The 26720-nt window shown below is 32.8% G+C and overlaps 1 long non-coding RNA gene across 1 annotated transcript in view; it reads right to left on the bottom strand.

Annotated features, from left to right (window-relative positions):
• Window positions 1-5177: 5177 nt before the first annotated feature.
• Window positions 5178-26720, bottom strand: part of LOC127719538 (uncharacterized) — a 30239-nt gene continuing 8696 nt past the window's right edge. The window contains exons 4-5 of the long non-coding RNA XR_007990351.1: window positions 9178-9390; window positions 5178-5389 (exon numbers count right to left, since the gene is read on the bottom strand). This is a non-coding gene — a long non-coding RNA (uncharacterized LOC127719538). The remainder of the gene's footprint in view (window positions 5390-9177; window positions 9391-26720) is intronic.

Here is a 26720-nt window from a genome sequence, read left to right as displayed (position 1 = left end):
TACTCATTATAACTGAAAGTAACATCCCTTACACAAAAAAACAAAAAATAATTACCCGTACACATGCATATACTTCCAGGGCGGATGCGTTAAGCATTTAGCATTACAGATACATATATTTTTACTTTTTCAAAAATTTACGCTCCTGAAGGTCCTTTTATCTTGGAGATCTACTTATCTAGACACGTTTTAGTTATTTTAATAACTTTGAAGGAAAAATGTTGAATTAAAAACAAGTAAAAAAAGAATGAAAGTATTAATGTCCATTCTTATTAAAATAATTACACGCTTCAACTAGTTGCAGGTATATCAATTGGTAAAATAAATATTGTTTTCTTATTATTAAGTCTGGTCTGGCGCGGGACGTTTGCGCTTTTTGATAGGACATTTGCACTTTTTAATGGACATTTGCACTTTTTCAATAGGACATTTGCGCTTTCTCAACATTACATAAAAAATCATTTAATATAAAAAAAAAACATTCATACATTTATATACAGCTAAAAGCATCAACCTTTTCCCATCATGCTTGTGTCAGATGAAAACGACAACACTCCAAGACAGTTGATGGGAGCAAACTCCTTATAACAACCATGATTCTTTCTAAAATTCAACAGGTAAAGCAGGTGGTTTAAAAATAAAATTTCGGTCTTCACAAATTGAAACAATCTTAGATAAACTATGATGGTACAGTTCCTCGGACTATCCATGCAACAGAATAACCTCATCAGGGAATATAGTTTCCAATTTTAATCTACTAATAAGGAAGCTAATTGAAGAATTGCGGTCAAAATTTAATTGTTCCATCCATAAAAGTTGCGTTTTCTCTATCGTTTACCGAGAAACCGGTGCATTACACTTTGCGCTTATTACCATTACATTTGCACGCAAAAATCATTACGTTTGCGTACAGCTTTTGATTACATTTACGCGCATTCTTTTAGAGATAAACGCAGGTAAATAAGGTAGATTATACTTATCTATTTATTTAGCTATTATTTTCGAGCAGGATAAGTCCGTTTTATTACGCACACGCACTTAGTCCTGGGACAATATACAGATAAAAATGCAGAAAAATAGTAAATCTAAAGATAAAAAGTACTAATTCCACACGTCGTAACATGCTCAAAAAGATACGTAGTATGCTTGGATTCTGCTGGATGCCCAAAGACTTGGAGGAAAATATGAATCCGGTGAAATACCTTTGCAATTATTTACGATGCATCTCTGTGAAATATCTCCTGACTTAAGTGTTCTGTCTATACGGAAAGTAAATCCATCGTGCACAAATCCCCCCCCCCCCCCACACCCGATTTGTTTCTGACAAACGAAACTCCATGTGTGTGTGTTGGTGCAATTTTTTAAACTGAATTAAATTATTCATTAAATTGCCATTCGGTGAAATAATGAAATAGAATGCTATTTACTCTGAAATATTCGCAAATGTAAGGAAAGGCTGTGCGCAAACGTCAACAGAAATTAATCCCCAAATACGCGAAAAATCTTATGCGACCCCAGAAAAGTATAGTATGTTCTTTATAATATGTCTGGTTTACCCGAAATTTTTTTCTGAAATTCTCGTTTGTTCGGATTAACTTTCAAAGAATATGTGAACATCTTTTCATGACTTTTGTAAATTTTCTAAAGATTACAGGTACATGTATACAACTATTATAGGTAAAAAGCGCAAATGTCTTGTCAATTTTGTTCAGGTGTAACAATGTTAAAAGCGCAAATGTCCTTTAATGTTACAGGTAAAAAAGCACAAACAACCTGCATCTGTCTGGTCACGCATTGTCTTTCACGATCGAGATAATGCGTTGTCCGATCTTTCACGATCAATTTTAATGAAAAATCAACAAAATTCAGTGTTTTTAAAAACAAAATGAACGGTTTCAAGGGAAAAAAAACTTTTTATTTTACTGTATTATCTGTCACACAAAAGATTGAGTTTCAAATATATCATTATATTTTGGAATATAGTCATTATAGGTACAAAACGTGTTCTTTTTTTTAATGAATCCCATAGACTTGTGTTGCGCCTTTTGTGTTTTCTCATAAAGTACTGCATATTTTATTTATCTTATTGCACAGTATTATTGAGAAAGTTGACTCATTTTGACAGACATAAATTTTTTTTCGGATTTGTTCCGCGTTTTGAAAATACAACAGATTTTTCACAGATTTTGAAGTAGAATTTCAATTAATTACATTCACGATCCGATCGCAATGCTTGACCACCGTTAGGTATTCTTTCACGATCATTTCTCTCGATCTACCGATTGACAGCCGTGTCTATTGAATAATTCAGAATTAAATGACTATGTTGATCATATATAACCAATCGAAATTGAAATAAAGAATACATTAGATACAGGTAAGTCTGCTTTACTATTGACTGGCATCTAAATCTTGACAATAAGGGTCGATTGAGAACGTCAGAAAGATTTTTTGAAATTTCCCATTGTGAACTGGCCATTTCTCTGAAGCAACATTCGAGCAACGCTGCATTTTGAATTTAATTACACCAGTTGATATGATATGCCGTAGCTTGAAATTCCTATCATGAATTCTGCTTACAATGATGTTGAACCAAGGTTTCGTAATGGCAGAGATGATGCCATTCTTTCGAACGCAATCATGAATCTTTGTCGTTATTTAATATCTGTGTCGAAGATGACAACAAAAGTTTTCGACTTGCTGAAGCCGCAATCCCGTCCTCATTTCCTCTATTGTGCCATCCCTTGAAGCGAGTAACCATCGATTTTTGACTTGCCATGTGCAACACGACCTGTATCTCTATTGGAGGAGAAACTGCTTACTCGTTCTTGAGGACTACGCTACTTTTCTTTTTTGGCCTATTGTTTTCCTCGACTTATGACTTTTAATTGACGCATTTGTATCTTCTCCCTCTTTTGTTTACCACTGAAAAGATTTGTATATCTCAATTCGACTGCGTATCAATTTTTATGTTTCTGTTACCATTTTTTAAACAATAATATTTATAAAAAAAAGGTTTTTCAATAAACATCGTCCCTACAGAGCAATAACTAAAACGAACAGTCAATTGATAGTCTTGGTCATGTGACTTTATATCTTTATGTCTTTCTTTCATGGTTATGTTTGTTATTATTGCAAATTGTCGATGGTGAAATAGCATGCCACTGCTAAAGTCAATGACTGCAAGTGAGCGGTGGTAGACCACTGTCAAAATCAATGACTGCACATATTGGTGGTGGAACACTGCTTCAGGTAATAACTGAACATTGCTGATAGTGAACTAGCATACCACTGCTGATTAAAGTCAATGATCTACGATTACTATTAGTGGACCACTGCTTAAGTAAACGACTGCGCATTTTTGCCGATAGACGACTTCTTTAATAGATAGCTGCATATTCCTGACAGTGAACTAGTATGCCACTGCTGAATTCAATGACTGCATGTTTCTGATGTTGGACCACTGTTAAAGTCAATGGCTGCATATTATTAGTGATGGACCACTGTTAGAGTCAAAGCAACAGCACTACTGGTGGTTTACCATTGCTTAAATAAATAACTACACATTGCTGATGGTGACCTAGTGTGCCATTGCTTTAGTCAATTACTGCAGATAATTGGTGATGGACCACTGTTCAAGTTTAAAATTGCAAATAACTGCTGGTGGATCACTTCTTAAGTCATTGACTGCACATTACTGTTTGTTGATCACTGCTTAGGTTAATAACTGCAAGTTACTGGTGGTGAACTAGTATACCACTGCTTAGTTTAATGACTACGAATTGCATGTGGTGGGCTACTTCTTCAGTTAGTTTCTGTACATTGCTGATTGTGGACTAGCAAGCCATTGCTAAAGTCGGTGACTACACATTGCAATTCTGTTGTCAAGGATTGCATGGACCAATCCTACCTGACAGTGCTGATAATGGATCAATAGACCGCTAGTGAACTCAATGATTGCACAATACTGGTCGTTGATCACCCGACCGCAGCTGAATGTAATGACTGCACTTGCCATGAACATTACTAAAACAAAATACTGTTCATCACTGGTTATGGGCAATCTGACATCTGTTCTAGTCAACATGTGTCATTACTGTATATACGCGTGGACCACTTGATCACTGCAAAAGTCAATGAAAGCATATGACTGTCTCTCAGCCACTGCTTAAGTTAATGACTGCACTATAGACAACTACACAAATTATAATATTGTGTTTAACCATATGATTGTCTGCTGATGGACTTCGTTTTTTTTTGTGGTTTTGGTTCCTGCTTAATTGAAGTGTTGTCCACATTCTGTTTTATTCTTGTTCATGCAAAATAAGGGGACAACTTATTTCAATCAAAGACTAAAGGCAAGGATGTAAACAACTACAAGTCAGCATACCGACTTCAACATTTAGCAAACCCTCTATAAAAGGTCCTGGGAGCAAACCCATACCGCATTATGCTCTATAAAAGGTCCTGGGAGCAAACCCATACCGCATTATGCTCTATAAAAAGGCCCTGGGAGCAAACCCACACCGCATTATGCTCTATAAAAGGTCCTGGGAGCAAACCCATACCGCATTATGCTCTATAAAAGGTCCTGGGAGCAAACCCATACCGCATTATGCTCTATAAAAAGGCCCTGGGAGCAAACCCACACCGCATTATGCTCTATAAATGGTCCTGGGAGCAAACCCATACCGCATTATGCTCTATAAAAAGGCCCTGGGAGCAAACCCACACCGCATTATGCTCTATAAAAAGGCCCTTGGATGATAAATTGTGAAACTATTATAACTTTAAACCAAGCATCGCTTTTCATGGAAAAAAGAATTAACGAAAACATGTATGGCAGACATCAAACAATGCAAATCATGAATTAAAATATAAGAATCGACACAATGCAGGCAGGGGTGGATCCAGCCATTTTTAAAAGGGGGTGTTCCAACCCAGGATAAAAGGAAGGTCCAACCGTATGTCCCCTTTCAAAAGAATTGATCGTCAAAAAGGAGGGTCCAACACCCTGACCCCCCTGGATCCGCCAATGATTCCTTGAGTGTGTGCCTTCTTGTAATCTTCAACATATTGAAGTTAAGAAGTATTATGTAGATAGATTCAGGACCTCAGTGTTGACATCTGGATTGCAATATAATATAATATTGCTTGATAATATCTAAACTATTGCATGACAATAAAATCAATTTTATTACCAATAAAGTCAATAACTAATGATATGATCTTACTACATTGTTTATAGAACAATTATATGAAAACGCAATTTAAAAAGAAACATCTCTCTCATCATAACATGTACCTCTCCAGGTTTTGGACCGTCTTTAGACATCGTAGTATGTTTATTGGTGAACCTTTAACTCATAAAACTTTTTGCATCTGTTGCCTGTTCAAAAAAGAAAAAGAAAAAAACCATACCAGATATTATGAATTATATAATTAAGATAGCCACTGTGTATTAAACTGATGAAATAATTTACTACTTTGAATTTATAGCATTATCAATACAAGATCGACAAAAATATCACTAAGTAAGATAAACAAATAAGCAAACATACTAGTAACTGATTGCAGTACACAGTTAAACTAAATATTAACATGACATATTTTTACCAGGTGAGCGATTCAGGCTCTTTCATTTCTTTCCCAATCTTAAACAACATATTAGTTAACTTCCACTTTTGTCTTACTTTTTATTTGAAATAAAATGGACTTATTATTTCAATAAGTTAGCTAGGCTTCAAGTTTAGAGTGAGTAAATTATGTTTAATGAATTCTTCTACTTCTATTTTCACTGGGAATAAATGCAAGATTATTTAATCTATGGTAAATAATATTTATTAATACACGTACAAATCAGTAACTCTGATAATGGGCGTATAACGTTTCCGCATTTTTAGCAAAAATCCAGTTTCACGTTTTCGCATTTTCGTGCATTACTTTTCCGAAATAAATAGATACCACCTTTTCGCATTTTTACCTGTATTTCACCTGTAAAAAGATGGTAATAATGATATATAAGACTTTATTTTATTATAGTATTTTTTCTTAATTTGTATTTTATTATGATAATATAATTCCTTCAACAGGTAGATTATATTCAGATTTAACATTGTGAGTACTTTCAAAAGTCACCATGTGGAAAGTCACTCTATATGCGTTGAATTCCGTATTTGGTTATATATTTTATATTCATTTGCATATGTTGGATTTATTTTTTGGACACTCAATTTCATGTCCTTATTTGGTTTCGGTCAGTATTTCCATTTGCATATCATTGTTCTTCGAAAAGTTCACAGTATTAAGAAAGTGTATTTTGAGTCTAAGTGCCAGTTGATGTATATGTCATGGATATCGTACACACAGAAACAAACCGAGGGAAGAAATGTCATGTCACCCAAGTATATTTATTTTTATGGACGTTTTGCAGAATATCTAAAAAACAACTTACATCAAAATTCGGTCTTTATCATCAATAGCACCAGTTCGTAAAAATGACCGCGAACGAATTGAATACGTATCCGAACAGTTTGTCTAGTATGGTAGAGAAGAGATTACGAGGTTAGACTTCATAAAGTAAGTTGGCTACAAGTTTTCCGCTTTGACAAATATGTAAACTGTGCTACATGTACTGTATAATAGTATACTGACGTTTACTGTTTTATCTGTATATATAAACTTTTAGTGCTGAACATTGACTTTTAATCGATATATGACCATGTATGATCTATATATATAAACTTTTAGTGCTGAACATTGACTTTTAATTGATATATGATCATGTATGATTTTTATCATTTTAAGTTGATAGTTTCATTTTAATCATAAAGACTTATCCTGCTCGAAGTCCTACTCCCACCTCCCCGTTGGTGAGCAGGGGGCAACAGGTTTACCTGGCAAACTGAAGAGGCATACATTATATATTAAAATGCAGAAACGTAAATAACCTTTTACAAAATCAATGTAAAAACAATGCGGAAAAGAGTACTATTAAAATGCGGAAACGTAGGAATTTAAATGCGGAAGCGTAGTGCCAAAATGCGGAAACGTAAAACGCCGCTGATAATACAATGAGACCAATAGTCATGACAATAGTTATCTTTTTTAACTTTTGCTTTTGTATTTGCTAACGAGAGATAAAATTTCCACATCAAACACGAACCTTCATTTTCATTTTTATCCTACTGGTAAGTGTAGGAAATAGTTGTTATTGATAATGATGATGAGAAGGAAATGTATCTGGTGATTCGAACTACAAATAGATTCATGTATTCATGATATAACATAAAATTGAATAATTTAAAATGGGTTGGGTGTATCAAAAGCAGAGTAAATTATGTGATTCGTTAGAGTGAGTCATGTGATCAGTTAGGGAATACCTAAAATCTACTTAATTAAAAATTGTCACCCTAATATTAGCATGCCATTATACAAATAATCGGTATAAAATTGTGGGACAGAATACAAAGAATGCCGACCGTGCGAGGGCATACCAGCCAGTCAAGGTCGTTAAACACCACCAGTTAGTTAAAAAATGCAATGAGGAAGGAGGCATTCAAAATTAGTGAGAACTTTATTCTCGTTTAAAGATTTTCACAATAAATTTGAAATAAGGAAATATTTTTAAATATAATAATGTATTGTCTTGTAGCAAATAACCATTTTGAAAATAGCAGATTCGTACACAACAGAAAACTTATACAAGACAAAACAGATAAAAAAAAAGTATTTCTATTTTGTCTTAATTTCAAGTCTACTATTTTTCTCATTTCTGACTCATCATCTGATTTAATAGACGGAATCTAGCTGTTTACGTGCTTTGGTTTGGGTTTCGTTCTCTTTTATAACATTTACAGAAGTTTTTATGCCCCCGCCGTAGCGGAGGGGGCATTAAGTTTTACCCTTGTCCGTCTGTACGTCCCAAAGTTGGTTTCCGTTCTCTAACTTTAGATTGCCTCAACCAAATGTTATGAACTTAAACACAATGCTTATAACCACAAAATACAGATCAAGTTTGAATTTTGGTGGCGTCACTTTACCCGTTCTAGAGTTATGCCCCTTAACAAATGGAAAAATTGCTGATTTTTTCGTTTCCGTTCTCTAACTTAAGTTTGCCTCTACCAAATTCTATGAAACTTATACACAATGCTTATTACCACAAAATACAGATCAAGTTTGAATTTTGGGTGTGTCACTTTTATTGTTCTAGTTTCAATATTTCTTCGTTTATTGAACAGGTCGTAAAGAAATTATGGAAAAATAAAAGCATACTTAAAATTTGCAGAGAAATAACGTCCTCACTTAAAACATTTCATGTAGCTTCATGGATACAGGCGCTTATTTTATAAAAATATTTAGCACGAAATTTTAAAGAATCGTCAGACATTGATAAGTTAGTATTCCTTGATCATCGAAAACAGCGGGTTTTTGATGTAAATGAAAATAAAACTTTATAAATGTCTTGCGTCCGAACTTTTCTGGACTTACCTTCATCAGGAACGCTCAAACCTAAACCCAAACATTCGGAAAGCCAGTGATGTAAACATACAAAATTATAATGAAAATGTTTAATATAAACATGTGCCAACAGTTAACTTTGTCCTATTCTCTTTACATAAGATGACTTCCGTATATCTTCAAAAAATTTAACATAAAAACCAGAATGGCTGCAGATAAGGTTAAGTGTGCTTGGGGTTTGGAAATATTTTACGTGTATACAGGAAATATTTGTAATGGTTATATCATTTATATAAAGCATAACATATCTTACCTTTTATTTCAGAAAGTGTATGGCCAAATATTAACTTTTGGCAGCTCTGCGACAAATACTGTCTATCAGTGGTGTGTATCCCTTATATATATGTTGCTATATGTTATCTCGATATTTTTTGGTGATATCAAATAAAATTTAACGTAGATTATTGACAAAAGGTCGGGATAGGACAAAACAAGGTTTTTTCACTATATGGTTAACAATAATTTCAGGAAATTTTTCCGTAACGAAAGTTAATTTACCCATCTAATAATTAAATACTTAAATAAGACAAACTTAAATCTGTGTGTGGCTTGGAGATGGAGTCGAATATCGCCATCTTGGGGGTATTATATATATTTGATATGCATTCCATATGGATACTTGTCGAAGGGTGTAACTAGTGGAACAGATCTGCTTACCTGTCTGGATCCTCTTTAATCATCCCGTTCCATAGTGATGATAGAGATGTTCAATTTTGATTTTTTAATTGTAACATGTATATTGTTGAACTCTTCGTTCTTCTTCTTTTTACCATCCTAATTTATTTATTTCGTTCGATTTCCATCGTGGTATCTATTGTCTTATCTTCGTCGTTTGACTGTGTTATGTTCTTCTGTTGTGCTATTACACCACTGTATAAGATTAAGTTTTGTCATTAATTAGGCCGTTTATTTTCTCGTTTGAATTGTTTAACATTTTGTCATGTCGGGGTCTTTTATGGCTGACTATACGATATGGATTTTGCTCATTTTTGAAGGCCTTACGGTGACCTATATTCAATTACATCCTCATCATTAGAACTTTGGTGGATATAGGTTCCATTTCTGTAGATATAGACAATGCAATTTCCCATAGGAACTCCTTTTACAGCTAAAACTGTACCACTTTTATTATGAAGTTTCGAAAAAAGTATATATCCTAGAATGGAAAGCTCATATGCACTACTATTTTTTTTCAAGGACAAAATATAGGGCTGTGCGGCATATTTTCAACATTTATATGCCCCGAACTTCTAAGAGTTTAAAATTGTACTTAAATTCTGTACTATCCCTACCTTCACTTTTGGTCTCCCTCAGAATTCAAGGCTGCCGCTATATTTTTTTTATTTATACTGGTAACATTCACAAGTTATGTCTCTATATAACATAAAACATAGAGATCATATCTGGGAACCAATACGTAAACAAAACAATTTATTATATATCTCCCCAAAAGAGGCGTGGTTTGTGAAACAGCTGTATTTACAAAGTGCAACCTATATATAGTTGTCCTCTTGGCAATCATACCACATCTCTTTATTTTTATACTTTAGGCAACAAAGTAATCGCCTTGTATTACATGATTCTCAGATATAATCGTACAATACATTACAGTAGTTTCTATCATTAAAACTTAATTGCCTATAAAATTAACTTTGCAGTAACCATTTGTATCGTATGCAATCCGTACACTATCTTTAAAAAAACAATGTTTAAGCCCTGCGTTATATTTAATATGCATGTATAGTACATGTGTGTACAACAGATACTATCACGGAGGCTGAACCACTTCGATGGTTTCTTTGTAGCATGCTTATCTCGAATGTTTGTCTCAAGTCAGGGATCTCGTCAGTATTTACTGTGGATTCATTAATTTTCGTGGGTACCAATTTTCGTGGATTGAGCAAAACTTACATATTCTTGGATATTTAATTTCGTGGATTTTCCATAATCTGCTTACAAGCTTATAGAAAATTTGTAATTCGTTGAACATTTAAATTCGTGGTTCACCTGTTCCCATGAAATCAACGAAAATTTGTATCCAACAAAAGATAATGCATCCTTTAGAAATTTGAAGAAGTGGGTGTTAATGGTAGATCTTTGGTTATTTCTGTTAAATTTATTAACAACTTTAATGGAGTTGGGACGATCTAGAGCTTGACATAATGCATATACACTTATCCGATATAATTTGGTTATTTGTCGTTTGGATGCTGTCTCATTGACGTAAACAAACATCACATTGCGAAATTCATATTTGATGTTTAGTTCTCAGTTTAGCACACGGCATGTAGAAATAATAGCAAAAGACTGGACGGCTCAGTATCAGAATAAAGTATCAAGGTATTACAATATGTCTTCAAGCAGTCTAAGCCTTCATTAACTAGGACATTTTTAACTACTCATCATGAGGATCTAGTACAAAACAGGGTTCATATTCACATCAAGTCAATGTGTTCGCGTTTTGAAATGCATAATATTTTACACTTGACGTTGATAACTAATCAATCCCTCCATCCATCCCATGATGGGTGAAAACCTGTTTTACTCGTGACCATCAATACTAATATTGCCATTCAAATATAGTCCAGCATGTTTTCAAAGAATAACTAGAAAGAAAAGATCTCAATCTCCAAGATAAATGCCATTTTGGCTACTAGCACAGAGCTCTGTGGAAATGTGCAACAGAATTCATGTTAAATACATTTGAATCTGTTGGTCTTTACATGCTAAAATTTTCCGGTAATTAATCGGTTTTTTTTTTAAATGCATACTTTAACGCTTTAGACAAGAACTTACAGTACATGCGCAAAAAGGGAAAAGTGCACCAGCACAACAGATCAACGGAGGGGAATTCTCATTTCAGTAATACACAATATATGTATGATACGATAAAGCCTTTATCAAATTTATAAATAGCACCTTATTCCATTTGTTTGTATTAAACCAGTAAAATAACGGTTTATCTGTTGATTTATTTAAACATTGTTTCCCTAAACAATATTTTCAGAAAATATATGTTGAGTGGCTACAGAATGTTTTCTAAAACTGATGAACGTAAAACATCAATTGAGTCATTATAAACCGTTATCTTATATTTTACTGGTTAAATACATGTTCAGAGAAACCCTGACATAAACACCATGTACGATCATTCAATATACCAAATAAAGTTTACATAATTATTGCTTTAGTTTCAGGGAAACCAACTTTGTGAACTATAGTTGCTAACATTTACTTCATTTGGTCTCTGGTGCATAGTGGTCTCATTGGCAACCATACCACATCTTCTTTTTTATATTTTCCACGAAAACAACGTTGATCATTGATACATGAAATATGGTCAATGTTAGATGACTCCTGTCAGAAAGGACACGTAGACATCACAATGCTATTGCTAGTATATACCAAGCACAGTCTTCATAATACTTACAGTACGTGAGAAAATCATTTGATCAGAAAAAAACTATACAGTTTAATTTGTTTTCAGCAGTTTCTGAACAATGTATAAGAGGTCAAACTAGATGTGTAATTGAACTCACTAAAAGATAACACTCGAAACCGTTTCAATAAAATTGAGAATGGAAATGGGGAACATGTCAAAGAGAAACAACCCGACCAAAGAGCAGATAACCGCCGAAGGCAACTAATGGGTCTTCAACGCAGCGAGAAAATCCTGCACCTGGAGGTGGGCCTCAGCTGGCCAATAAATAAAATTGTGTACCAGTTCAGTGAAAATGGACGTCATTCTAAACTCCCAAAAATATAAATGAACTAAAATTAAAAAAAAAAAACATACAAGAATAACAAAGGCCAGAGGCTCCTGACTTGGGGCAGGCGCAAAAATGAGGCCGGGTTAAACGTGTTTAAACAATATAAACATGTACTTCATTAGAGTTAGTAAATTTTATTATCAGTATCTCTCCTCAACAATGTTAGACCAGCATTATATTCCTTTATGCACATTTTCATTTGTAACTGTATAAAATTCCATCGGCATCTATCAAGCCGTGTAGGGCGGGTAGTTCGCTTACAAATTACATAGATGGAGAATTTGATAGGCTCTATTAGGGCGATTCACGTATCCCCTTTAAAACTTAGTTGGCGGGGCTACAAAATCACAATCACAAAATAATATAAACAGTATGAATAGCGAAATAAAACCAAAGATAAAATACAAATTCAAAGTCGGATTGACATGCCGAACTGAAACAATAAAAGTATATTGTTACCAAATGATAGAAAATTTAATATGTTTTGCCTAAAGCGGGGATTTTAGATTTATAGATTATTAAAACACGTTTCGTTTCCTAAGTTTGTCAAGAGTCGCTTTCGGCAGTTATCACTTACTGTAAATTGATCTTTATTTTGGTTGCTCAATCTTTAACATGAAAGACAGATGCAAATATTTGGTAGATAATGTAAAACGAAAGGATTATGATTAATAGTAAAATACATGTAACTTTTGAAAAGCGTAAATACAAGTAATTATCTTTAGAATGATTAAAATCGACAACGACTCGGAATACAACCACTACATTTTAACAGTGATTATATAAGGCATGCACTATAAAAATGTATAAAATCAACAATAATGATCTGTTGACGAACAATTTTCGGGTCATATATATCTCAGTGAACAGACCGGTAGTGAACATGCATCTTTCGATTATGGTATAGATTTACTAATATGTCACTTTGTTGAGAAGACAAAATGTATTTTTTAGGGGGAATGCACGTTTTTATAGCAACTTTAAGAATTAGAACCATAGTGTCCCTTAAAATTCAAAAGAAATTAATATGGAGTTTATATTTAATACTGATATTACTTATGATTTGAAAATCCATCTTATTAAAGTTGATTAATGAGGATAATGACATCCGAGATTTTAGGTGATTTAGGTGTGGTGTTGCGTCTTTATGGATAGAAACTGGACTACATGTGTATGAAGGCATTGTTGCTGAGAATAAATGTTGTTTTTATGAAATATGTGAGACAATATAGCATTGTCGAAGATAGTAAACATGTATTACTAAACAGTCCATTATATGCAGATTTGCGTGCTGTATTCTGTATTGCTGTGCAACCAATATTTGACACAACAAATAAATATAATTGTATGCACAATATTTAACTTTGCTATAAAAATAAGAAGATGTGGTATGATTGCCAATGAGACAACTCTTCACAAATGACACAGAATTTAACAATTATAGGTCACCATAGGGCCCTTCAACAATGAGTAAAACCCATACCTATGCTATAAAAAAGAAGATGTGGTATGATTGCCAATTAGACAACTCTTTACAAAAGACCAAATGACATAGAAATTAACAACTATAGGTCACCGTATGGCCTTTAACAATGAGCAAAGCACATATCGCATAGTCAGCTATAACAGGCCCCGCAATGACAAATGTTAAACAATTCAAACGAGAAAACTATCGGCCTTATTAATGTACAAAAAAATGAACGAAAAACAAATATGTAACACTGCAACAAACGACAACCACTGAATTACAGGCTCCTGACTTGGGACATGTAAATGCAAACAGAATGTGGCTGGATTAAACATGTTAGTGGGATCCCAACCCTCCCCCTAACCTGGGACAGTGTTGTAACAGTACGACATAAGAACGAACTATTAAATTCAGTTGAAAAAGGCTTTACTCATCAGATGGATATAAATAGAAATACATCTAACAAAAACACAGAGTGGACGTGGCCGAGTAAATAAGTTTTCTACAGGTACAATGAAACTTTAAAACCAAATCTTTATATCTATGGAAGAATTTAGTAAAGGTTTTCAGCAATTTGTGGTAACGAAATCCCTGACTTAATAATTCACCAGTAATTAGTTCCAGTAAAAACTAGTTCATTGTATTGTAAATTGTTTATTTGTCCAATGACAATTCAGATTAAAATTTGGTATATTTTATAGCCAAAATCTGCTATGGTGTCTTATTTAAAAGAAAAACATATTTTACGCACCATAGTTTTGTGTTTTATTTAATGGCTTCTCATACTATTAAGTGTGGTACGTTGTGTATTAAAGTATAACTGTGTTTTTATCAACTTATGTAATAAATTTATGAAACATCACAAATATGATTATATGAGGAAATGTCAAAATTTAATGACCAGAAATTAGAACTTTGAGGCTAAAATTTGTGATCATAAAATCTCGGAAAACAGGAAACCAGTATATTCATCCAATGTAAATCCACTTGAAATATCACAAGTAAGATTGTATAAGGAAACTGACAACATATGTATTTTGAGGTCAAAACTATCAGATTTTTATCATAAAGTCTCGGTAAAAAGGATACCAGGAAATATGTCAGTTGTAACGTAGGTTGGGGACAGGACAATCTTTTTTTGGCCCTCCCCTTTTTACCAAAGTCCGTTATTTTGTTGTTTTCTATCAATTTCAATTATTTTCGCGTTTTTTGTATTATAAGAACATAAATATACTACAAATATTGATATATTATATAGAGAGCTATATAATATATCAGTGACCGCTGTGGATAGTAAACTCGGAATTGATAGTTAATAGCAAATACAAGTTATTTGTAGTATATTTATGTTCTTATAATACGGAAAATGGCGAAAATTATTAAAATAAATAAAAAACGAAAAAATAAAGGATTTTGGAAAAAAGGGGGAGGGCAAAAAAAAAATTTGTCCTGTTCCCAAGTACCTATGAATTGTAATACAAATTAACTTGAAGATTTCTTTGTCAGTATTACCAAAAATATATACTAAGGAAGTGGAAATATTTTCAAATTTTCGTGACAATATAGTTCTGGACAATCTGTGAAACAATAACACTTTCAGAGAGTCAAAACATACTGGTAGATATTGCATATTAAATATGCATAGACAAAAACGTATTTCATTTTTGTCCAACATGAGACTGTGAAATATCAAAGATGTGATCCCTATGGCCATGTTAACATATAACCTGTATAAGAGACCTTAACATCCTTCTAAACGAATAGTTTATTAACTTTCTGGAATAAAAAAAATAATTGGAAAGAGTGTAGCCAGGAAAATAATGATGCCTTTTTATCTTATTGTAAAAAATGATGCACATATTGTAACTGGAGAAATCCGATAAAATAAAATCATTTCCACATCCAATCTTAACATGCTGAACATGCTTCATGTCTCCTCTAAACATTTTAAGGTCTCATATGATAGCTTACTTTCCACTGATTCCGAAAATATATGGTTTTTATATATTTTTCTTTCAAATAAGGGAGATAATTAGCTATTTCCGGTTTCCAAAAGGTGACATTAGGTGTCATTAAAAGGTTATTGTATGTTGATTTTAAAAATATATAGTTTGTAAGTATTTTTCCCTTGAATTACTGCAAAAAAAGTTACTTCTGGTTCGCAAAAGGTCACTTCCGGTTGATATTTTTCAAGGTCATATGTCACTCAACCCTTTGGAAAAGACAATATGGCTTTATAATGTACCAGAATGAAGTTATATTCGATTTACCTTCAATTTGTACATTTTAGGGGCAATAACTCCTATAAAATATCATCAGATAGCTTTGGCCCAAAAATACCATTTCTTCCTCTTAACAACCCAAACATTTTGCATCAATTCTTTTGTATCTAGCTTTCATAGTTTGAGAGGAGATGCACACACTATCAAAGGGCAAAATTTTTAATATGACCTTGACCTTTGACCTTGACCTGATTTACAAAGTTATGACTCAAGAATCTCAAATCAAAAGTCCTTAAATCTTTACGGCTAACGGTTAATGAATTACACTGACATACCGATATAATAAATAGTGACGGGTAGATAACTCCTGTAAAATACCACCGGATTGCTTCGATCCAAATTAGCCAAAAAATTTTGAGGGTGTAACGAACAATTCAGAAAAAGAATTTTGCCAGTTTCTTTTTTTTGTTATGAAGAAGATGCACACACAAGATAAACAGTGAATGGGGAGATAACTCTTATAAAGAAAATTGTTCGGCTTATCAGGGTGAAATTTAAAAGCGCAGACACTGTACGATACATTAAAAAATATATCTAAGCGACATACTGCGAAACAAAATTTTATCGCAAGAACAAAGTTTGGCGGAGGAAAAAAAAAGAATTAAAAACCAATTGTTCAGAGAACAATTGAAGGTCTTTCCACATCAATTTTCAAAGTTATTGAAAAGAAGCTAGTTCCTGTTTACTCAAAGTTAAAATTGGCATTCAATCATAAGTTTCTTCATACTGATACGATAAATAAGAGGTTTCTATTTACTTTTGAGTGAAATAAGGATGATAATTAGCTACTTCCGGTGAAGTAAATGTCACTTCCGGTCTCATATGATAGCTTCTTATTTGAAAAAAAAAATTTCAAAAGTTGGCGGGAAAAAAAAATAATAATAATTAAAAACCAATTGTTCAAAGAACAATTGAAGGTCTTTCCACATCAATTTTCTAAATAATTGATGAGAAGCTAACTCTGGTTTACTCAAAGATACTATTGGCGTCCAATCATAGGTGTCTTCATACTGATTCAATAAACATATGGTTTCTATAGACTTTTGCCTGAAATAAGGGAGATAATTGTCAACTTCCGGTTTAGAAAATGTCACTTCCCGTCTCATATGATAGCTTTATTTACACTGATTCCAAAAATATATGGTTTATATATACTTTTGCCTGTAAAAAGGGAGATAATTGGCTACTTCCGGTTTAGAAAATTCACTTCCGGTCTCATATGATAGATTTATTTACACTGATTCCAAAAATATATAGTTTATATATACTTTTGCCTGTAAAAAGGGAGATAATTGGCTACTTCCGGTTTAGAAAATGTCACTTTCGGTCTCATATGATAGCTTTATTTACACTGATTCCAAAAATATACGGTTTATATATACTTATGCCTGTAATAATGGAGATAATATGGTACTTCCGGTTTATAAAATATCACTTCCGGTCTCAAATGATAGATTAATGTATGACCATTCAAAAAATATATGGTTTCTATGTACTTCTACATGAAATAAGTGCAAAAATGACAACTTCCGGTTCACTCAATGTCACTTCCGGTTGACATTTTTCAAGGTCATATGTCACCCAACATTTTGCAAAAGATCTTATGGCTTTATCATGTACCAATATGAAGTTATAATCAATTTACCTTAAAATAAAACATTTCAGGGGCAATAACTCAAATAAGATGTCGCTGGATTGTTTCAGACCAAATGTATCATATCTTCATTACAATAAAGCAAACATTTTGCACTTGTTCTTTTATATCTATCTTTAAAAGTGTTTGAGAAAATGCAAAAACAAGGAAAAGTCAAAATTTAGAACTTGACCTTGACCTTTGACCTTGACTTCATTTTCTAAGTTGGGACCTAGGGGCCTCATATAAAAACATTCCAGGGTTATACGGTTAAAGGTTTATGAGATAAAAAAACATACCGACAAATTTTTTTGGTAAAGGTAGATAACTCCTTTAAAATTTCAACGAATCGCTTCGATCCAAATTAGCCAAAAATTCCTGAGGATGTAACGAACAATTTAGAAAAAGAATTTTGTCGATATCTTTTTTTGTTACGAAGGAGATGCACACACTTGATAAACAGTGAATAGGGAGATAACTCTTACAAAGAAAATTGTTCGTCTAAGCAGGGTGAAATTTAAAAGCGCATAAACTATACGATACAATATGAGAAATATCTCAGCGACATATTGCGAAACAAATATTTATCGCAAGAACAAAATTAGGCGGAAGAAAAAAAAAAAAAAATAATAATAATAATCAGAACAAATACAATAGGTCTTTCCACAGAAAAGTGGAAAGACCTAATAATTAAAAACCCAATTGTTTAGAGAACAATTGAAGGTCTTTCCACATAAATTTTCAAAGTTATTGAAAAGACGCTAGTTCCGGTTTACTCAAAGTTAAAATTGGTATCCAATCATAAGTTTCTTCAAACTGATGCGATAAATGAATGGTTTCTATATACTTTTGAGTGAAATAAGGGAGATAATGTGCTACTTCCGGTGCATTAAACGTCACTTCCGGTCTCATTTGATAGCTTTTTTTACACTGATCCCAAAAATATATAGTTTCTATATACTTTTGCATGTAAAACAGGAGATAATTGGCCATTTCCGGTTTATCGAAAGTCACTTCTGGTCTTTGGTGATAAGTTAATGTATTTATATTACAAAATATATGGATTCTGAGTACTTTTCCATGAAAAAAGTGCAAAAAAGGCTACTTCCGGTTTTCTCAAGGTCAATTCCGGTTGACATTTTTCAAGGTCATATGTCACCCAACCTTTTGTAAAAGGTCATATGGCTTTATAATGAATCAAGTTGAAGTAATAATCAATAAACCTTAGAATTAGACATTTCAGGGGCACTAACTCCTATAAGATGCCATTAGATTGTTTCAAACCAAATGTAACATATCTTCATTACAATAAAGCAAACATTTTGCACCTGTTCTTTCATATATATTTTTAAAAGTGTTGGAGAAAATGCAAAAACAAGGAAAAGTCTAAATTGAGAAGTTGACCTTGACATTTGACCTTGACTTCATTTTTCTCAGTTAGGACCTAGAGGCTTCAATTCAAATTAGCTAAAAATTCCTGAGGATGTAACGAACAATTTATAAAAGAAATTTTGTCGATATCTTTTTTTGTTACGAAGGAGATGCAAACATATGATAAACAGTGAATAGGGAGGTAACTCTTACAAAGAAAATGGTTCGGCTTAGCAGGGTGAAATTTAAAAGCACATAAACTATACAATACAATTATTAATTTCTTTTCAGGGGAGACCGTTGAATAGAGCACAAGTGTACTGATCGGACAAACATGATCACTATTGGTTTTATTATTTACAGGTCATTGATGACGGATCATGCATGCATCTTACGTACACATGTTTACGGGAGCACAAATTTGTATTTTAATGCATGATTAAAAAATTTGATTGTAGGATTTCAGCAATATTTACGATTTTTTACGTCATTGAATTTTATTCCTCAATCAAGCGGACCGCGTCTAACGGGAACATGAATTGGAGGCGATTTTTGCAGGAATTAATTTCTATTTAAGAAGTTTGTACATCAGAAGGATTGCATTTTTACAGTAAAATGTACAGGACTGAACTTCAAGGCTAGATGGGATTCCTCAAAGTAGAAGAAAAAAAAGAAAAAAAAGGGGGGAAGTGGAGGATGGTGGACCTTGGTTGATAAATTAAGATAAGATGCATGTATACATCATGATAGCTGCAAAGTTTGAGGCTATAATTAGTTCATTTTGTTCATTTTACTATTTCAGTGTCATGGAACCCCTAAAACAATGACGCGTACCATTTTGACAAAAACTTTCCAGTTATATCATGTCGCGACTAACATTTTGGTCAAATTTTTTTATACGGCTTACGGTTTATGTGTTACAAAAACATAACGACAAATTAATTTGGTAAAGGCAGATAATTCCTTTACGATCTCACTGTATCGCTTCGATCCAAATTAGGCAAAAATTCCTGAGGATGTAACAAACAATTTAGAAAAAGAATTTTGTCGATATCTTTTTTTGTTACACACAGATGATAAACAGTGAATAGGGAGATAACTCTTGCAAAGAAAATGGTTCGGCTTAGCAGGGTGAAATTTAAAAGCGCATAAACTATACGATACAATATGAGAAATATCTAAGCGACATATTGCGAAACAAACATTTATCGCTAGAACAAAATTTTGCGGAAGAAAAAAATAAAATTAAAAACCAATTGTTCAGAGAACAATTGAAGGTCTTTCCACCCATAAAGATCTATTTTGATATAGAACTATTAAAATTCGGTGTAAATAAAGGCAACAGTAGTATACCGCTGTTCGAAACTCATAAATCGATAGAGATAAAAACAAATCCGGGTTACAAACTAAAACTGAGGGAAACGCATCAAATATAAGAGGAGAACAACGACACAACAAAAACACACATTAAAATGTAACACACACAGAAACGAACTATAATATAACAATGGCCATTTTCCTGACTTGGTACAGGACATTTTAAGAAAAAAATGGTGGGTTGAACCTGGTTTTGTGGCATGCCAAACCTCCCGCTATTATGGCAACGTCAAACACAACAGCAATACGACAACATCACATGACAGGACCACAATACAAATAAATGGAAGAACATATAGGACAAAGAAACACACAAATAATAGCTAGCAGAAGGTACTAGGCTTAAAATTCAATACGCCGTGCGTCTCGTCCACACAAGACTAACCATATCATATCCAGCGTCAAATGTCAGCTTATTGTACACTGATTCCAAAAAATATATGGTTTCTATACATTTTTTTCTAAATAAGGGAGATAAATTGTTACTTCCGGTTTGAAAAATGTCACTTCCGTTTTTTTTTATAGTTTACTTGATACTGATTCCAAAAATATATGGTTTAATATACTTTTACATTAAATAAGTACAAAAAATAGCTACTTTCGGTTTACACATGGTCACTTCCGGTTGGCTTTTCCATGGTCAAGTGGCTTGCAACGTATTGCAAAAAGTCCCATGGCTTTATCATGTATACAAATGAGGTAAAAGCAAAGGTCAATATCTAGAACGTCAAATTTACCTATGACCTTGAGCTCAATTTCAAGGTCATAAACCAAGGGCTTCAAATCAAAAGACCATAGGTCTTAATTATATATGGTTAATGAGTTATATCACTATATGCCTAATTTTTAATATAAGAGGGGAGAAAACTCCAATTTAATGTTAGTGTACCCTTTCAACCAAAATTTATGTGTTACGACATGTCGCAACTTACAATTTAGTAAAAATATGTTGTCGATATCTTATATGGTTTTTGAAAAGAATTGAAAATAAGCCAAAATCAAAATTTAAAATATGACCTTGACCTCTGACCTTGACCTTATTTTCTTTTTTTTTGGACCAAGGACCTCAAATCAAAAGATCCTAGGTCTGTATCACTTATGGTTTACAAGATAGAAATGCATATCACTTATATCAAATGCATAAGGGGAAATAACTCTCATATGGAGTGTTCATATCGCTTCGGTCAAATAGGACAACTCATGCGAAGGATATAACGAGCAATTTTATAAAATAAACTTGTTGATTTTTTTTGCGGTTACGGAGGAGATGCAGTCACAAGGAAAACAGTGTTCGGGGAGATAACTCTTACAAAGAAAATTGTTCGGCTTACAATGGGAGAAAATAAAAGGCGCATAAACTGTCTGATACTATATAAGAAATATCTTAGCGACATATTGCGAAACAAAAATTTTACGCGAGAACAAAATTTGGCGGAAGAAAATAATAATGATAATAATCAGAACAAATACAATAGGTCTTTCCACAGAAAAGTGGAAGACCTAATAATAATAATAATAATCAGAACAAATACAATAGGTCTTTCCACAGAAAAGTGGAAAGACCTAATAATAATAATCAGAACAAATACAATAGGTCTTTCCACCGAAAAGTGGAAAGGCCTAATAATCAGAACAAATACAATAGGTCTTTCCACAGAAAAGTGGAAAGATCTAATAATAATAATAATAATAATAATAATAATCAGAACAAATACAATAGGTCTTTCCACAGAAAAGTGGAAAGACCTAATAATAATAATAATCAGAACAAATACAATAGGTCTTTCCACAGAAAAGTTGAAAGACCTAATAATAATTAAAAACCAATTGTTCAGAGAGCAATTGAAGGTCTTTCCACATCAATTATCAAAGTTATTGAAAAGAAGCTAGTTCCGGTTTACTCAAAGTTAAAATTGGTATCCAATCATATTTTTCTTCAAACTGATGCGATAAATGAATGGTTTCTATATACTTTTGAGTGAAATAAGGGAGATAATGTGCTCCTTCCGGTGAAGTAAATGTCACTTCCAGTCTCATTTGATAGCTTCTTTAACATTGATTCCAAAAATATATAGTTTCTATATACTTTTGCATGTAAAACAGGAGATAATTGGCCACTTCCGGTTTATCTAGTCACTTCTGGTCTTTAGTGATAAGTTTATGTATTTATAATACATAATATATGGATTCTGAGTACTTTTTCATGAAAAAAGTGCAAAAAAGGCTACTTTCGGTTTTCTCAAGGTCACTTCCGGTTGACATTTTTCAAGGTCATATGTCAACAAACCTTTTGTAAAAGGTCATATGGCTTTATAATGAACCAAGTTGAAGTAATCATCAAATAACCTTATAATTAAACATTTCAGGGGCACTAACTCCTATAAGATGCCATTAGGTTGTATCAAACCAAATGTAACATATCTTCATTACAATAAAGCAAACATTTTGCATTTGTTCTTTCATATATATCTTTAAAAGTGTTTTAGAAAATGCAAAAACAAGGAAAAGTCAAAATTGAGAACTTGACCTTGACCTTTGACCTTGACTTCATTTTCTAAGTTAGGACCTTGGGGCCTCAAATAAAAAAGATTCCAGGGTTATACGGTTATCGGTTTATGAGTTAAAAAAACATACCGACAAATTTTTTTGGTAACGGTAGATAACTCCTATAAAATTTCATCGAATCGGTCGATCCAAATTAGCCAAAAATTTCTGAGGATGTAACGAGCAATTCAGAAAAAAATTTTTGTCGTTATCTTTTTTTGTTACGAAAGAGATGCACTCACATGATAAACAGTGAATAGGGAGATAACTCTTACAAAGAAAATTGTTTGGCTTAGCAGGGTAAAAATTTAAAAGCGCATAAACTGTATGATACTATATAAATATCTTAGCAACATATTGCAAAACAAAAATTTAACGCGAGAACAAAATTTGGCAGAAGAAAAAAAAAATAATAATAATAATTAAAAACCAATTGTTCAGAGAACAATTGCAGGTCTTTCCACCAGTAAAGATCTATTTTGATATGAAAATATTTAAAATGTCATTTCCAGCATCAAACGATGGCTTATTGTATGCTAATTCCAAAAATATATGGTTTCTATACCCCAAAAAAATTAATATGGGAGATAATTTGCCACTTCCGGTTTGATAACTGACACTTCCGGTATTATTTGATAGTTTACTTGACACGGATTCCAAAAATATATGGTTCTATATACTTATACATCAAATATGTACAAAAAAAATTACTTCCGGTTAACACAAGGTCACTTCCGGTTGGCTTTCCAACTTGAAATGATAATAAAAAAAGTCCCATACTTTATCATAGATATAGGAAGATGTGGTATGAGTGCCAATGAGACAACTCTCCATCCAAGTAACAACTTATAAAAGTAAACTATTATAAGTCAAGGTACTGCCTTCAACACGGAGCATTGGCTCACACCGAACAGCAAGCTATAAAGGGCCCCAACAATTACTAGTGTAAAACCATTCAAACGGGAAAACCAACGGTCTAATCTATATAAAAACGAGAAACGAGAAACACGTATGAACTACATAAACAGACGACAACTACTGTACATCAGATTCCTGACTTAGGACAGGTGCAAACATTTGCAGCGGGATTAAACGTTTTAATGGTACCAAACCTTCTCCCTTTTTCTGACACAATAGTATAACATCACAACATAGAAAGACACACTATAAGATATCAATTGGAAGGCTTAACTCAATCAAAAAACGTAAATTAACACAACGAACGAATAAATTTGATCTGTGATACCTGAATGCAAATACATAGTTAATAAAAATTAGAAAATCATCACTTTTGAAAAAACCTGCGTCATATTATACACAGATAAATGAAAATAATTTTGTTGTTAAGTATACTTCTACTTCTGTGTGTATAAAATCTTCCGTTTAGGAATACCAAGAAATTTCTTTAATATCAATAAAACTAATCTAACACTTGATACATATGGGGTGAATATCAACAATAAAACTATGCAATTAGTTTTAGATAAAACTTCCTGTACAGGTGCAAAAACATTATTTAAGGAGAAAAGAAATAATTTTGATGTTCATAGTACGAAGAAGTGAAAATTTGTAGTTATTCCAAATAATCAAAGCTGGTATATAGACAAGATCCATGTAAACATTAAATAACAAAAAAGCAGTACAACTAGTATCAACAGGTCAAATTAAAGTACGATTTGAGAGTACTCGCAGTTACTGACAGCTAGTTAAAAGCCAAAACAATTAATAATAAAAAATCATGCATCAGAGACTGAAATCAACTAAAACACATCCCAGGGATTTAGTATTTTAACGTCATGAACAGCCAAAGAAGACATGACTTGTGCAATGCCAAACATAAATGTATCGACAGGTAGAAGGATAGTTAGGAGAGACTTCTTTATCGATAAAAATGAACGTGTGTGTGTCTCTATACATCCCGTTTGAAAAGAAAATACAAATTTAGTTATGTTTTAATTTGCTAATGACAAAATCGATATTAGTGCCAATGTAAACTATATTCAGAGAACTTATTACAATATTGGTACGATAACCCTTACTAATAAGTTTGTTTAAAGGTTTGATGAGTTTACACGGATCACATAGTGATTTCCGCGCTTTAAGTACAATATTACCGTAAAATTTAGGATGTGAAATACCATTGTTAATAAGTTTTCTACAGGTACAGCCAATTTTACTAATTAAATCTTTGTATCTATGAAAGAATTTAGTAAAAGTTTTAAGTAATTTATGGTAACGAAATCCCTGACTTAATAATTTACCAGTGATGCATTGATTACGTTCGTTAAAATCTATGACATCACTACACACACGGGCATACCGAACGAGTTGGGATATATAAACACCGTATGATGGAAAAGGCACATCGCCGTCTAAAAAAGGAAAATTAACAATAGGGAATGAAAAATCGTCTTTTTTGTCGTAAATTTCAGTATGGAGTTTCCCTTTAGAAATTGAATTGTCTAAATCTAGAAAAGGACAACTGCTGCTGTTTATGTTAGATTTAGTTAAAGTAAGTTCTTTTGGGTAAATTTCGGTAGTATATTTAGAGAACTCTGGATTATTAAACGAAAAAATATCATCCAGATAACGGTATTGTTGAATGTATCAACCAAATGTAACAATGATGTGTCTTTACTGAGTTTGGTCATAAACTGAGATTCATAGCAATACAGGAATAAATCTGCTATTAAAGGGGCGCATTTAGTGCCCATAGGAATACCTACTACCTGACGATACACTTTATCGCCGAAACGTACATATATGTTATCTAGGAGAAAATTTAAAGCTTCAATCATATCCTCACATTTCCAGTAAGTGTATCTAGCATACTTTCCTTTTTCGTTACAGAAAAAGGCTTTAAACGAGTTACAGCTAATAAATTAACAATGAGATTTTTCGAAAGACCATTTTATTAAATATGAAAACTTTTTCTTTATTAGATTGTGTGGAAGTGTAGTATAGAGAGTAGAAAAATCATAACTGTCAACAGAATTAAAAGGACCATCAAAAGCATGTATTTTATCTAAAATAAAGAATTTTTAACACTCCAAAAACAATTAATACCATTATTTTCATAAGCTTTATTACAAAAGTTAATAACCAGTTCTTTGATAGTAATAATGGAGGTAGTAAGAAGCACTGATAGATTAGTAGTAGAACACTTACTAGATGCGGAGATGAAACGGAATTTAAATGGTTTTTTGTGTAATTTCGGTAACCAGTACATGGTAGGGACTTTCAAGTGTTCGGAAGAGGCTTTAAGCTGGGTAGTGGCAGTGATATGCTTGTTAACGATTTGACTCTCAGTGGTGCGTACGGACCTGAATGTATACATATGACGTTAAAGGCAAAGGTAAAAATCTAGAACGTCAAATTTACCAATGACCTTGAGCTCAATTTCAAGGTCATAAACCAAGGACCTCAAATCAAAAGACCCTAGGTCTTAAATATATATGGTTAATGAGTTATATCACCATACGCGTTATTTTAAATATAAAGGGGGAGGAAACTTCAATTTAATGTAAGCGTTCCATTTAAACCAAAATGTATGTGTCACGACATGTCGCAACTAACAATTGAGTAAAAATATGTTGTCGATATCTTATACGGTTTTTAAAAAGAAGTGAAAATAAGCCAAGATCAAAATTTAGAATATGACCTTGACCTTTGACCTTGACCTAATTTTCATTTCTTTGGGACCAAGGACCTCAAATCAAAAGACCCTAGGTCTCTATCACTTAAGGTTTACCAGT

This window comes from Mytilus californianus, unplaced genomic scaffold (genome assembly GCF_021869535.1).
Source record: "Mytilus californianus isolate M0D057914Y unplaced genomic scaffold, xbMytCali1.0.p SCAF_11, whole genome shotgun sequence".
Taxonomy (NCBI): Eukaryota; Metazoa; Mollusca; class Bivalvia; order Mytilida; family Mytilidae; genus Mytilus; species Mytilus californianus.
Note: the sequence above shows the minus strand (reverse complement) of the source record. Positions and strands in the feature narration are given on the sequence as shown.